We start from the raw sequence: 14,462 nt of genomic DNA, 5'->3' as shown, positions 1-14,462 counted from the left end.
AGGTTATTGGTTTGTGTTTGACAGAGATGTCATGTTTTTATATTGCTACATGCAAATAAAGGTGAGGATTAATTCATTCTGACCATTTTTTAATTTCTAAAGTATTATACAGTTTTTTATGAGAGGAGGCTTTAAAGACAGTAATAGGTACAGATTTCCATTGCAGGGATTCCTAACAGTTTTTCTGAGGCCTTCCAAATATTTATATCGATATCGAAATTATATTGTATCGACCGAAATTAAGGAATGTATCGTGATATAAATTTTGGCCATATCGTCCAGCACTAGCTGTAAATATGTTATACTGCTCTAACAAAGTGTATCTCATTTTATCTTATAAATATCTTTGTAATTTTCTGACTTGCAGTATATCTCTACCCCTCACCTTTTATAATCAAATATTTAGTTTTTCAATACAATAATTTCAGTGACCGGAAGCCGAAAAAGCCTGTATTAAATGTATATATGCTTGATGAAGAGTCTCGACCTACCCCTTCCTGTTTTTATGTTCTAGAAATTAGATAATATTACTTTTTTATTCAGGTGTAGGACCATTTATGGGATAATTTATCTGCATACAATCACAGCTCCAGAAATGACATTAATCTGTTTTAATAAGGCAGTATGCCATAAAATATCGTAAGAAATAATGTTGCCAATATTTTTGAATATCATGAACTATATTACCCTGAAATATGGAGCCATATCACCCACCCCTAATTATCACATTCAGGGTAGTACTTTCTTGCTGTTTTAAGCAAAAGAAAAATTCACACTGTTTTCATTTCCTATTATATATCTTCTAGAGACATTTTATATATGTTTATGTCCAGTATAATTTATTTTACTTTAATCCTGCATATATGGAGTGCATTATTACCCAGCAAAAAGCTACACATCGGCCCTTCGTGGGCTAAGTGCGGGCACTGTGGGCAGGGGCTAGCCCATTAAAATTCCAAACAGGCCCAACATGGGTTTTCTGTGGGCAGCCTGTTCATTGGCTGGCCCACTCAAATCCTATAAAAGGCCGCTGTGGGCTAGCCTAAACTGGTCCAGTGCATTAATGCCCCTGTAGGCCCAGTGTGGGAATTATTTGGACAGCCAACACTTTGATGCACCCACACAAATCACAGGCAGGCCCACTGTGGGTCAGCCCAAATTTACCATACAATATTTTACAATCTGAAAGTTTGTGTCATAACAAGTTCATATGAAGGGTATCTGAATATTTTTTATTGTTTTTGTCTGTGAGAGCTAGGTAGATTAGCTGGCTTAGTGGATAGGAGCAACACTGTGTGAAATGTAGTATCAGCTCTGAAAGATTTTCTAAACCAAAAGTGGAGAAAAATCAAGGTACCACAGCAGAGTTGTGCAGAGACCTTTGGAGGGACACACACACACACACACACACACACACATAGTAACATCTCATATTTTTCAAGACATATACTGTATAGCTATACATTTTTATTTATAAAAATATTTTTATTTAATATTTTGGATAGCTACGAATTTGCTCCATGGTGCTGATTCATAATCTCACCTTTATTATTGGTAGTGCTGATAATAAATAAATAAAAATATTAAATTATAAATGTTTTTGTGCTTGACTATACACTTTGTGTAAGCCAGCAAGGTTATAAAAGTTACATATTTTTTATTTTTGCATGTGATATTTAATTGTGAGGATCATGTAACCAACGAATCCACCCCCCTCCCCCTCCCCCCTCCCTGCACGTGCCTTTACCACAGAGCAACGATCAAGCTTAAAGGCAAAGTGACTTTGGTCTGTCAAAGTGACTGAAAGGTAAGTTATAATTTCTGTTCTACTATACGCTTTTCTATTTTTTGCTAAGATACGCTAATGTGGTGCTAATGCAGTTACCACTCTCAGGTTATTGTAGCATTATAAGGGTAGCTATGTCGAAGTTAGCATTGTGCTAAAAAAAGTTAGCATTGTCCTAAGTTAGAATGAGAATTTACCTCACATTTAAATAACAAGAGGGGCTCCCAAGTTGGCAGCTTATCTCGGCTCTTGGAGAAAGACTGCTGTTAAGTAAGTTAACTTTATATCCAAGTATGTCAACAATAACCAGCTAAGGGAACAATGGCTTGCTAAGGGAAATATTAAGGGAAATGGAAAATGGAAAGATATCCACTTAAGCTAAGGGAAAGATAGCCAGTTAAGCTAAGGGTAAGATAGCCAGTTAAGCTAAGGGAAAGATAGCCAGTTAAGCTAAGGGAACGATATCCAGCTAAGCTAAGGGAAAGATATCCAGCTAAGCTAAGGGAAAGATAGCCAGTTAAGCTAAGGGAAAGATAGCCAGTTAAGCTAAGGGAAAAATAGCCAGTTAAGCTAAGGGAAAGATAGCCAGTTAAGCTAAGGGAAAGCTAGCCAGTTAAGCTAAGGGAAAGCTAGCCAGTTAAGCTAAGGGAAAGCTAGCCAGTTAAGCTAAGGGAAAGATAGCCAGTTAAGCTAAGGGAATGATAGCCAGTTAAGCTAAGGGAAAGCTAGCCAGTTAAGCTAATGCAAAGCTAGCCAGTTAAGCTAAGGGAAAGATATCATTTTAAAAAGTTTTGGTATTTTTGTGAACCTGATATCCTGATATCGGCCACCTCACATGTTTATAGAATGTAACTACCAGTCACACACAGTGACTGTAAATGCTATTTATGTTTCACCATGAATAGCCTGAAGAAATTCAAATTCAAATAACTATCACTATATAAGAATCACTGTAATCAAATACAGTCTGCAAATTTCTCTAAAATTAAGCATTGTACATGAAAAGACACTAACAGATGTAGTATTTACCTGACTGCATTCTCATATCTCTATATTATCATTTTAAGAGGCCGTGAGAAGATCAATCATGCCACCACCAAAGGATGCAGAGATCGAGCAGGTTGCAAAGGTTTGGCTTTGGAATGCACGGGACCGTTCAGGTGGACGGAAGCATCGTCTCATGCAGTCTCTTCAAAAAAATAGTTAATTTATGATCTATGCTATATTAATGCATAAACAATATTCATTTTTGATATTATGATTAACTATATCTGTTCTATTTATGTAAAGTACATCTATTTTCTCCTTCATTATTATTGCTGTGAGATAAAAACCTTAATGCAAAAACTAATGTTATATTCAATTAGAATTTTTTTTTTACTGGTTTGATTGGGATGACATTTTGGTTCCAAGTCTACAAGCAAGAGGAATAAAATTAATAATAGAGATCAGGGGTGGGTTTCCTGAAAGCTTCGTTACGCTAAGAACTTCGTTAACTCGTACTTAAGATTGATCGTTAATTAAAGAGTGTTTCCCAAACCCGTGTTTAACTAAAGTACTACGTAAACTCGCTCGCAGATTAACGAGTGCCCTCACCCAGTCGTTATTCTTAAGAGCTTCTTTAGGGGATCTCTACTTGCAGTTCAGCACCTTAAACACCAGGGACCGCCAATTTTGAGGGAGAAAAATTATAATTTCCCTGCTTGAAGCAATTATATTATGTTACTATTAATTATAATCAATTATATATATATATATAATTATTATTATAATAATTAATATTATTATATTATATTATATTATATTATTTCCCGTGTCTGCTGGTGCTCCGGTTTCGTCCCACAGTCCAAAGTTCAGGCTAATTGGATGTTGGATAAAAATTGCCCCTTAGTTTTGAGTGTGTGAGTAGATGTGTCTGTGTGTCTGTCTGCCCTGCGACGGATTGGCGGCCTGTCCCCCCCCCCCCCCGCGACCCTTAACGGATAAAGCGGTTGACTATGAGTGAGTAAGTGAGTGAATGAGTTATATTATATTATATTATATTATATTATATTATAATTAGGGGTGGGCATAGATTAATTTTTTTAATCTAGATTAATCTCACTGAAATCTTGAAATTAATCTAGATTAATCTAGATTAAAATGGCTCATTCAGAATATGCGTGCTACCCAAGTAATGACTAAAAGTCAGTCTTTGAGATAGGGTTTCTTAATACAGAGGGTGCATTAGATCAGGGGCTCATCTCCTGTTTCCAAAATGCATCAATGACTGCTTGAGAAAGCTGTTCTACTTTGATACTTGAAGAAAAAAAACATGCTCAATAAAATGTACTCGGGGTTAATAAATTCATGTCTAATATATATGTTCTGATTTTCTCTAATATAACAGCTCAATTTTAATTCTTCAGGTTAAAGGTGATAACTCCTTTAAACAGCTATAACATGTATTTGTATCAGGCTACAAACAGGGCTGCTTTATGAATTCATGCAACACGACTATGTCTTAAAAGCATTTGACTCTTATTCTGTGTGGGCATACCTCTTGCTAATATTACTTTTATATTTTTACACCTACTTTTTAAGTTAACTGATTATTTATTAGTTTTAAAATATGTTATTTCACTTGTTTTAGTGCTTTTTAAAACATGTAACAATGTAAACAATGCATCCTTTCAACACACCTTTAACCTAAATACCTAAGTCCCTGTGTTATCCTAACTTTACTAACGTTACTACCTCACATTCCTGCTCAGTCTGTCCCTCAGTTTCTCCATCACACCCGGTCTGCTGCTTCACCTACGGAGGACGTGGAGGCTACAGCCGCGAACATGTCTGTGATTTTTACACATTTTTCCGCTTTTGTTTCTCCATACTGCCTCTCCTTTAACACACGCGCTCAACACTGAACGTACCACGCAGAGAAAAGGTGTAGAACCGGCGGATACACACGTGCTTTCACGTGTAAACACTCGGGGGGAGACTGGCAATCCCACGCTTATTTCTTCACACACACACACACACACACATAGTGGCGCAAAAAGGGGGTATGCAGCGTATGTCAGGGGCGCTGCACTAGAGGGGGCGCCAAATCAAAGCCCCAAAAAAAATCCTCTCCGGAGAAACAGCTGGTTTTGCGGAGCGCGGCACCCAGCTCCCAACCCAACTTTAGAATAGATTAATGGCGATATTTTTTATATCGCCCGATAAGAGTATCACATTATCGCAGCACGTTAACGCCGATAACGGCCCACCACTAATTATAATGCTAACTTTCTCTGTGTAGTCTAACTGGGCATACTGGAATTGACCGATCAAACCCATAAATTATTAAAAATCCAGATTCCTGTAGATGATGCTCACGGTCTAAGCAAAGCTGCAAAGTCACCAAGTCCGTGGATTCTGTAATCAGGCTGTTATGTGGCATACACACACTTATATACACTTCCCACCAGCCCGGGAATTACAGCACAATACAATATATTTCCATGCTATTGGGAAAATTCCTGGTACTGTAGGTCCGGTGCAGGGACGCCTGCAGTGTCTTTACTCACACCTACACGTATTGTAAAGGGTATCGGTGAATGTGCAGGTAATATTTAATATTATTCTTTATTTAGGTGCTTCTAACCAACATTGTGGCCGTTCATCTGGGCAAACTCTGGGGTGTGTCAGCTCGCAAATATATAAATACCAGTCAAAAGTTGACATGTCTCATTTTTTATTTTTTTTTTACATTGTCGATTAATATTAAAACTATGAAAACAATTAATTGACGCATATGGAATTAACAAAAGTTAACAAAGACGTGCATGGCCTTTACAATCCCCTGACCTAAACCCAACTGAGATGTTGATTTAGGATGAGCTGGAGCTTTACAGAGTGTGTGTGTGTGTGTGTGTATATATATATATATATATACACACACACACCGGAACATACGTATATGTATTATTATATTATTTTTATATTATTAATAATTATAATAATAATAAATTAATATTATTATCAATATTACTATTAATAATATTAGTACAATATCTATTAATATAATATATTAACAATAATAGTTTTAAAAAAGAAAAAAAGTTTAATGTTTATTAAACATTTATATATAAACATATGACTTATTTATTTAGCCATATGTATCTGTAGGAGTATTTTATTAATGCCAAAGTACATCCTTTTGTAATTTAAATTTCAAAATATGTATAATATTGATGATTACAACACTTTTTTACATTTTTAGGGTGTAATACTGAATAAATACTGCATAATAATCGATATTTGTGGATCGATTGAGTGCGCTGTTTCAGGGGAGGAGTCAACAAAGACGTTCTTTAACCTCCTTTGTTAATTTTCACGTTGCGAAGCTCTTTGGGAAACACTCGCAGAACTGGCTCGTTCTTTACTCACGTCATTCGTTAGTTCGTTCGTTATTCGCTAAGGTTGATCGTGTTCGGGAAACCCACCCCAGAGGCTTTGTTCCAGTAGCAATAATAGTATCAGTTTATTATTCATCTACTACATCAGTCTAGTGCATTTAAGTATTTATTCAAGAATATGATTTGCTGTTTTTATTGATGTTTATAATATATATATATATATATATATATATATATTTTTTTTTTTTTTAAGTTGTATAATTCTTTGTTATTTTGTATTATGTTTGATATTTATATCATACCGTTTATTATAAATACTGTTTTTGCAAATGGAGATATTTATGCAGTACATGTTTATCTACATGCTAAAATATAAATTTGGGATTTAATTTACTTAAATACTGTTGTGTGTTGTTTATATTTTATACATGATACTTTGTAATAAATTTATTAATTTACTATACACTTTAAATTGTGTTATTTATATAATTGTTTTACAGGCAGTTGCAAAAAATGTCAAAGTGCCAATAGCACAGCTTTAAATTTTCTTTCTTGAAAAGTGTTCTCTGTTCAATATTGCACAGTTCTAAAAATTTGGGGCCACAATTGGTTTTCCGCTGAGGGCATGTGTGTGTGTGTGTTAGAGCTCTGCAAATCTCTGTTGGCCCAATGTGCAAATACCCATTGGTCCGATTTGGGCTGCCCATATGGGGGCGGTACCGCACCAACCTCATTGGCCCATGTTGTGGGCATGTTTGCTGGGTTGTATCATGACATTATTCTCACCAAACAAAATCACATCATAAAACATTTTACTATTGCTAACACATTTGTAAATCTGTACATAAAAATACTGTGTGGAGCATGCACCATGTTTTTTTAATGCGTCACGAACAATGTAGAAAAATACTGAATAACAAAAGCAGTTTTGTTAAAAGGATACAGCAACTGGATATAGGGGCACATTACATTATTTTTAAAGGTAAGTTACAGTTTAGCCACCTTTACCTTATCAAGCCAATGCTAGCGACCTAGCCAAGCTAGCTAGCAATTCCAAACATCACATACTACCAACAGCGTGAATGTCCTAAAAACATGAATTTGTTATTAGTTGTTGATATATAGCCTAAATGGTAGGATAATGTACACACAGTTTGTAATGGTTAATCCTTTTCGTTATATAGTTAACTTTAACCGTTAGGTGTGCTATTCTGCTATAAACACCACTGGGTCATTTTACAAGCTAATATTTTAGGTTCTTTTCTGTCAGGATGAGTGAGGCAGGCTGTGTGGTGAGGACCAGGTCGATATGATTACTCATCTATCTATCAAATTAATTTAAACACTGATTTAACATTTTTTCTCTCTTTTTTAAAGAGCATAATATAAAATATTTCAGCATGAAAGCTCATATTTGTTAGCTGCTGGTTAACTAGTTAACTTTAGGGCATGGTATGTGTTCAGAAAGGGGGAAGGAGGTGCAGAAATTAATTAATATTGTCCATTCCTTAATTCCTCTGTGATGGGGAGCTGAAATTAGCTCTGATTATTTTTTTATTTGATTTATTTTTTCCGTTCCGCCTTAAATGCGGTAGCGCCTGCCGTCTGTTGCACCATTTAAGGTGGAACGGGAAAGTTAGCTAGCTAGCTAGCTACCGAAACGAACTACTAGCGAACTTTTTATGCTTGTTATGAAGAATTCAGCCATAAAACATCAAAACTACACAATAAACTAAGGCAATACAGTGCTAATCGTAATTTTTAACACGGAAAATACTTGCATTTGTGGGTTTCTTAAGGGAGAAATGGGATTCACCCTTAGAGCTGCATCGTTCTCGAACGACACATAACTGCTGAGCAGAGCTCGGAGAAGATCCAGTGCTGGTGGTGTAAATGCTGCACATGCTGAAGGTGGTGAAGGTGGTGTTGGTGTAGGAGTGAATGTAGAACAGCGTGATGAAGAAAGAGAGAGAAACTTCTCCATACCTTCTGTAGTTCAGCTGATCCTGCTCTTCCTCCTCAGGCGCTGCGAAAGAACTGCAGAGCCCGAAGCTCAGCCTCATTCGGGTAATGTAGAGCTCCGCCCCCTCCATATCACATTACACCCCATCACCGCGCTGAATGGAGCTAAACAGCTAAAACTCATTTAAAACAGCGTAGAACTACTTCTATGGGGCTTTTCTTTCATTTTACAAATTAGAATAAAGTATTTCACTAAAATAGGAAAGAAAATATTTTTTAATGTGATACTTACAGTTTTTTTTTATTATGAGTCTCTGAACTTGGCATTTGAGAAGATTAAAGGAGAATAAATTGCCTGTTCTGCATATTTCCAGATGCCCTAAATCCAGATTCTCAAATAGTCTGTTGAATCAGACACCACATTATGAAAATATACCTATTAGACTGTGAATAACCTAAAGAGCTAAAAATATTACTGTACAGTTTTTTTTATTATGACCCTGTGAACTTGGCATTTGAGAAGATTAAAGAAGAATAAATTGCCTGTTCTGCATGTTTCCAGATGCCCTAAATCCAGATTCTCAAATAGTCTGTTGAATCAGACACCACATTATGAAAATATACCTATTAGACTGTGAGGAGCCTAAAGAGCTAAAAATATTACTGTACAGTTTTTTTTTATTATGACCCTCTGAACTTGGCATTTGAGAAGATTAAAGGAGAATAAATTGCCTGTTCTGCATATTTCCAGTTACCCTAATTCCAGATTGTCAAATAGTCTGTTAAATTTGACACAAAATCATGAAAACATACCTATTACACTGTGATGAGCCCAAAGAGCTAAAAATATTACTGTACAGTTTTTTTATTATGACCCTGTGAACTTGGCATTTGAGAAGATTAAAGAAGAATAAATTGCCTGTTCTGCATATTTCCAGATGCCCGAAATCCAGATTCTCAAATAGTCTGTTGAATCAGACACCACATTACGAAAACATACCTATTAGACTGTGAATAACCTAAAGAGCTAAAAATATTACTGTACAGTTTTTTTTATTATGACCCTGTGAACTTGGCATTTGAGAAGATTAAAGAAGAATAAATTGCCTGTTCTGCATGTTTCCAGATGCCCTAAATCCAGATTCTCAAATAGTCTGTTGAATCAGACACCACATTATGAAAATATACCTATTAGACTGTGAGGAGCCTAAAGAGCTAAAAATATTACTGTACAGTTTTTTTTTATTATGACCCTCTGAACTTGGCATTTGAGAAGATTAAAGGAGAATAAATTGCCTGTTCTGCATATTTCCAGTTACCCTAATTCCAGATTGTCAAATAGTCTGTTAAATTTGACACAAAATCATGAAAACATACCTATTACACTGTGATGAGCCCAAAGAGCTAAAAATATTACTGTACAGTTTTTTTATTATGACCCTGTGAACTTGGCATTTGAGAAGATTAAAGAAGAATAAATTGCCTGTTCTGCATATTTCCAGATGCCCGAAATCCAGATTCTCAAATAGTCTGTTAAATTTGACACTAAATTATGAAACTATACCTATTAAACTGTGAATAGCCTAAATAACAAAAAATATTACTGTACAGTTTTTTTTTATTATGACCCTCTGAACTTGGCATTTGAGAAGATTAAAGGAGAATAAATTGCCTGTTCTGCATATTTCCAGTTACCCTAATTCCAGATTGTCAAATAGTCTGTTAAATTTGACACAAAATCATGAAAACATACCTATTACACTGTGATGAGCCCAAAGAGCTAAAAATATTACTGTACAGTTTTTTTATTATGACCCTGTGAACTTGGCATTTGAGAAGATTAAAGAAGAATAAATTGCCTGTTCTGCATATTTCCAGATGCCCGAAATCCAGATTCTCAAATAGTCTGTTAAATTTGACACTAAATTATGAAACTATACCTATTAAACTGTGAATAGCCTAAATAACAAAAAATATTACTGTACAGTTTTTTTATAATGAGCCTCTGAACTTGGCATTTGAGAAGATGTCAGGAGAATAAATTGCCTGTTCTGCATATTTCCAGTTACCCTAATTCCAGATTGTCAAATAGTCTGTTAAATTTGACACAAAATCATGAAAACATACCTATTACACTGTGATGAGCCCAAAGAGCTAACAATAATACTGTACAGTTTTTTTATTATGACCCTGTGAACACGGCATTTGAGAAGATTAAAGGAGAATAAATTGCCTGTTCTGCATATTTCCAGATGCCCTAAATCCAGATTCTCAAATAGTCTGTTGTATCAGACACCACATTATGAAAATATACCTATTAGACTGTGAGGAGCCTAAATAACTAGAAATATTACTATACAGTTTTTTTATTATGACCCTCTGAACTTGGCATTTGAGAAGATTAAAGGAGAATAAATTGCCTGTTCTGCATATTTCCAGATGCCCTAAATCCAGATTCTCAAATAGTCTGTTAAATTTGACACAAAATTATGAAACTATACCTATTAAACTGTGAACAGCCTTTATAACAAAAAAAAATACTGTACAGTTTTTTTATAATGAGCCTCTGAACTTGGCATTTGAGAAGATGTCAGGAGAATAAATTGCCTGTTCTGCATATTTCCAGCTGCCCTAATTCCAGATTATCAAATACTATGTTGAAGGTTACATTGCCTTATGAAAGTAAACCTAATATGCTGTGAATATCCTGAACAACAAGTCTTATTACTGTAGAATCTTCTTTATTATGAACCTCTGTACTTGGCAAACAGTGTTGAATATGACGCCACAAAAATATATCTGCAACACTGCAAATTCCCTCATTTTTGTTTCAATAAAGTATTACCTTATCTTGTCTTGTCTAATCTTATATATTATACCATCAGTGTCAAAACTACAAGAAGTATTGCTTTACCATTATTTAATCTGATGTTTTTTAAGTTTGCAGGTCTGTGACAACTATTTGCCTTTTTCGCTTACATCCACTAGACTTCAGACGAATGGGGGACTGCTGGAGCCTATCCCAGCTGGCATCGACGGAAGGCAGTGTACACCCTGGACAGGCTGCCTATCCATCGCAGGGCAGACAGACAGGGACAGACACACAAACACATTCACTCACACCTAGGGGGCAATTTCTACTGCTTCCTAATTGGCCTTGACGTGCTGTCTTTGGACTGTGGAAGGAAATCTGAGCACCCGGAGGAAACCCCACGCAGACACGGGGAGAACGTGGAAACTCCACACAGAAAGACCCGGGTCACCCCAGCTTGGAATAGAACCCAGGCTCTCTTGCCACTGTGCCGCCCCAAAATTTACAAGATGAATCCACATGAACACCACCGCAAAATTGTATGTACCTGTGAGAAACTCAGGGTTTTCTAAAGGACCAAACTTTACAAGTGTCAATAAAAAAATGCAGATTTAACTAGAACTGCAGTGTGTTTATTAATGGTTTACACTTCCACATGATGAAATCAAATAAGTTCATGCTACTGATATTTCTATGCATAATAATATTGCTTACTTAAAGTTTACACGTTGATCTTAGTTAGTTTGATTATTTTGAAGTAACTGCAATTATATTTAATCTCTGTTGGAAACAGAAGTAGGGAAAAAAGTTTTTTTGAGGATGTTCATTGTGTTTTGTGTGTGAGTGTGAGTGAGAGAGTCAGTAACTTTTGGCCCAGAAACGATGGCGGAGATACTAGATGGTCACCAGGATCACCAACATCTGCATTGTACCCACAGGGATGTGCTATTGTTTCTCCAGCTAAAGTTTTTGTTCATTTTATTTTTTTACTCTACATGCTGGGATATGAAATAAATAAATAATGTATATACTTATATATTATAATCTATTTAAAAAGAACTAAAGGTTGAAATTATTAGGGTCATTTAAAGAAAAAAACATGTACATTTAAACTCGGTGTAACAAAGAAAAGGTTTGTGTGTATCAGTCATAATTGTTCAGATTTTTTATTTAGTTTCACTAGGCTAATTCGTTTGTAGAAAAAAATCTAATATTTCCTTTTTATCTTTTTTTTGTAGATGAACAAACACTGAAATACTAAAATGAATGCAGAATCAGGTTTTGTTTAAACAAGTCACGTGGATTTTATCTTGGCAGTGGGGAAAATCAATTTTTTTTTAAAAGTACTTCTATCCTCAGGCAACATTTGATAATTTTTTTCTGTTTGAAAAGTACAGAGGAGAACTACAAGACAAGTGCCTACAAGCACTACATTTCCCATATGCCTCAGCGTCTTTTGAAAGACTTGATGAGCTAACGCTTTCAGTCAGAGAAATAATAATGCACGTATGACAGATATATTCCTAATACAACAACAATAATAATAATAATAATAATAATAATAATAATAATAATAATAATAATAATAATAATAAACTATCATTTTAAAATGAGGGCAGATTTTTGTGGCAAGCATTTTAATAGTTTATTTTAAGGTAAAAAAATAAAATAAAAACACTAAAAAGAGTAAAATGATAAAAAAAGAACTTAAGTGCACATATTTCTAATTTATAAGTGGAAGTTTTTTTTTATTGAACCAACCAGCAGTTTTAATTGCCTTGAATAAATGTTCCTTGATTATTTATTTTCAATTTGGAACACCCCCAGTCAGTCAGATTTCAGTGCCAGCATAATAATGTTTTAAACACATATAAATTAGGGGTGTCACGATCTCGATATTTTATCGAAATCGAATCGAAATGAGGTCACGATCTCGAGTATCGAAGTCAAAAAGAGGATCGACGATCCCTCCCGCGCGCGCTACGCAAATAGCGCAGCGCGCTACGCAAATGGCGCGGCACCAACACAGCGCATCCTATTCATTTAAATAGAGATAGCCACTGCATGAGCGCAGTCGGCGGGAGTGTGATCACTGTTTTTTATCTGTCCAACGGGGGAGGGGGGGCGGGGGTTGGGCGCGCAGGTTTTGTATCTGTATCTAACGGAGGGGTGGGTGCGCGCAGGTGAGAGCGTGTGAACTCGCTGAAATGCGTGTGTCAGTGTGACTTGAGAACACTGACTATAGATCACAGTGAGGTGGATTAAAAATCTTAAACTTATAATTGACTACACCTGTTGCTTTCCATTGAATTAAAAAAACATCTTTCTCTCAGATAAAGTAAACACAAGCGTGTTTCTGACTAAAATAAAAGCTTTTCAGGAGAGATATAAGTAATGTGTAAATATTTATAAGACAATACCCACATCACTTATCTAACCAGCCTGTACTGATTTCTGCCCCCCAATAATGCTTTCAATAACCTCTTGTAACCCCTGGGAGCCAGGGGTTACACTCTAATAGCCTTTAATAGTCTTCAGTAGCCTTTAAAAGACTTACCTGGCGGCCGTGGTGTGTCCACTAAACTCCGTAGTTATAAACATCCTGAGGTTAGCAGCGCGCTAACTGACCTGTTTATAATGTAATCCGAGCAGTGACTCCGTGTCGGCTGTTCTAACCTGCTGCTGTTAGCTGCTTGGGCTGAAAGATGAACTGTAGTGAGCTGTATTATCCGGTTAGTGGGGTTAAAACCTTTATTTGTTTACAGAAACAGTAAAAACGGACTGGCTGAGCTCTGTAGCCCGTGGCTGGGCTGTACTGAAGTAGTGACTGAGTGAAGAGAGCTGGGCTTGTGCTGCTGCTGCTAGTGGTTGGATGAAGAACTGCAGCTCCATCCACACACAGCTCTGATAAACTGCTTGTTTTAATAGTGCACACTGTTGCTACCAAAAAAAGTCACTAGATGGCATTACCATATATATCTTAATAAATAATAATAATAATATTTATAATATTTATAATAATAATAATAATAATAATAATAAATATATTATTTAAATTTTATGAGGCATAAAATAATAACAAGAAAAAAAACAAAAAAATCGAGAATCGAATCGAATCGTGACCCTCAAATCGAAAATGAAATCGAATCGAGGATTTAGAGAATCGTGACACCCCTAATATAAATACTATAAATATAAATTCTATAAAAAACTTTTCAAATAAACATATGCAGAACATTATTAAAAATACTTTTAAAAGTTTTAATCAGTCCTTTAATATGTTTTTTACACTATTGGTGCAAGGTGTTATGGGAATATTATGCAAATTGTGTTGTCACCCTACACCGCAACATACTTTACTCTGTAGCATCGCTCAACTGATTTCAGTTAGCTACTGATTTCAGTTAGCTACACTACCTGTAGGTCATCTGTTTGACCATTTAGATTAAGAAAATAAAAACCATTTGGATGTCTGTTTAGGATGTCTGACAAACGTTACAGGTAAGATTTATTAAATTAT

General features: G+C 35.5%; 3 protein-coding genes across 3 annotated transcripts in view; 1 reads left to right on the top strand and 2 right to left on the bottom strand.

Annotated features, from left to right (window-relative positions):
• The window catches only part of LOC125801381 (zinc finger protein 239-like), a 120,502-nt gene extending 111,905 nt beyond the window's left edge, over window positions 1-8,597 (bottom strand). The window contains exon 1 of the mRNA XM_049478010.1: window positions 8,155-8,597. The gene's annotated coding sequence lies outside the window, so the exon portion shown is untranslated. The remainder of the gene's footprint in view (window positions 1-8,154) is intronic.
• Window positions 1-14,462, top strand: part of LOC125801181 (zinc finger protein 585A-like) — a 182,959-nt gene that overhangs the window by 45,607 nt on the left and 122,890 nt on the right. The window lies entirely within an intron of this gene.
• The window catches only part of LOC125801326 (zinc finger protein 239-like), a 48,754-nt gene that overhangs the window by 2,146 nt on the left and 32,146 nt on the right, over window positions 1-14,462 (bottom strand). The window lies entirely within an intron of this gene.

The sequence above is a fragment of the Astyanax mexicanus genome, chromosome 4 (assembly GCF_023375975.1).
Source record: "Astyanax mexicanus isolate ESR-SI-001 chromosome 4, AstMex3_surface, whole genome shotgun sequence".
NCBI lineage: Eukaryota > Metazoa > Chordata > Actinopteri > Characiformes > Acestrorhamphidae > Astyanax > Astyanax mexicanus.
Note: the sequence above shows the minus strand (reverse complement) of the source record. Positions and strands in the feature narration are given on the sequence as shown.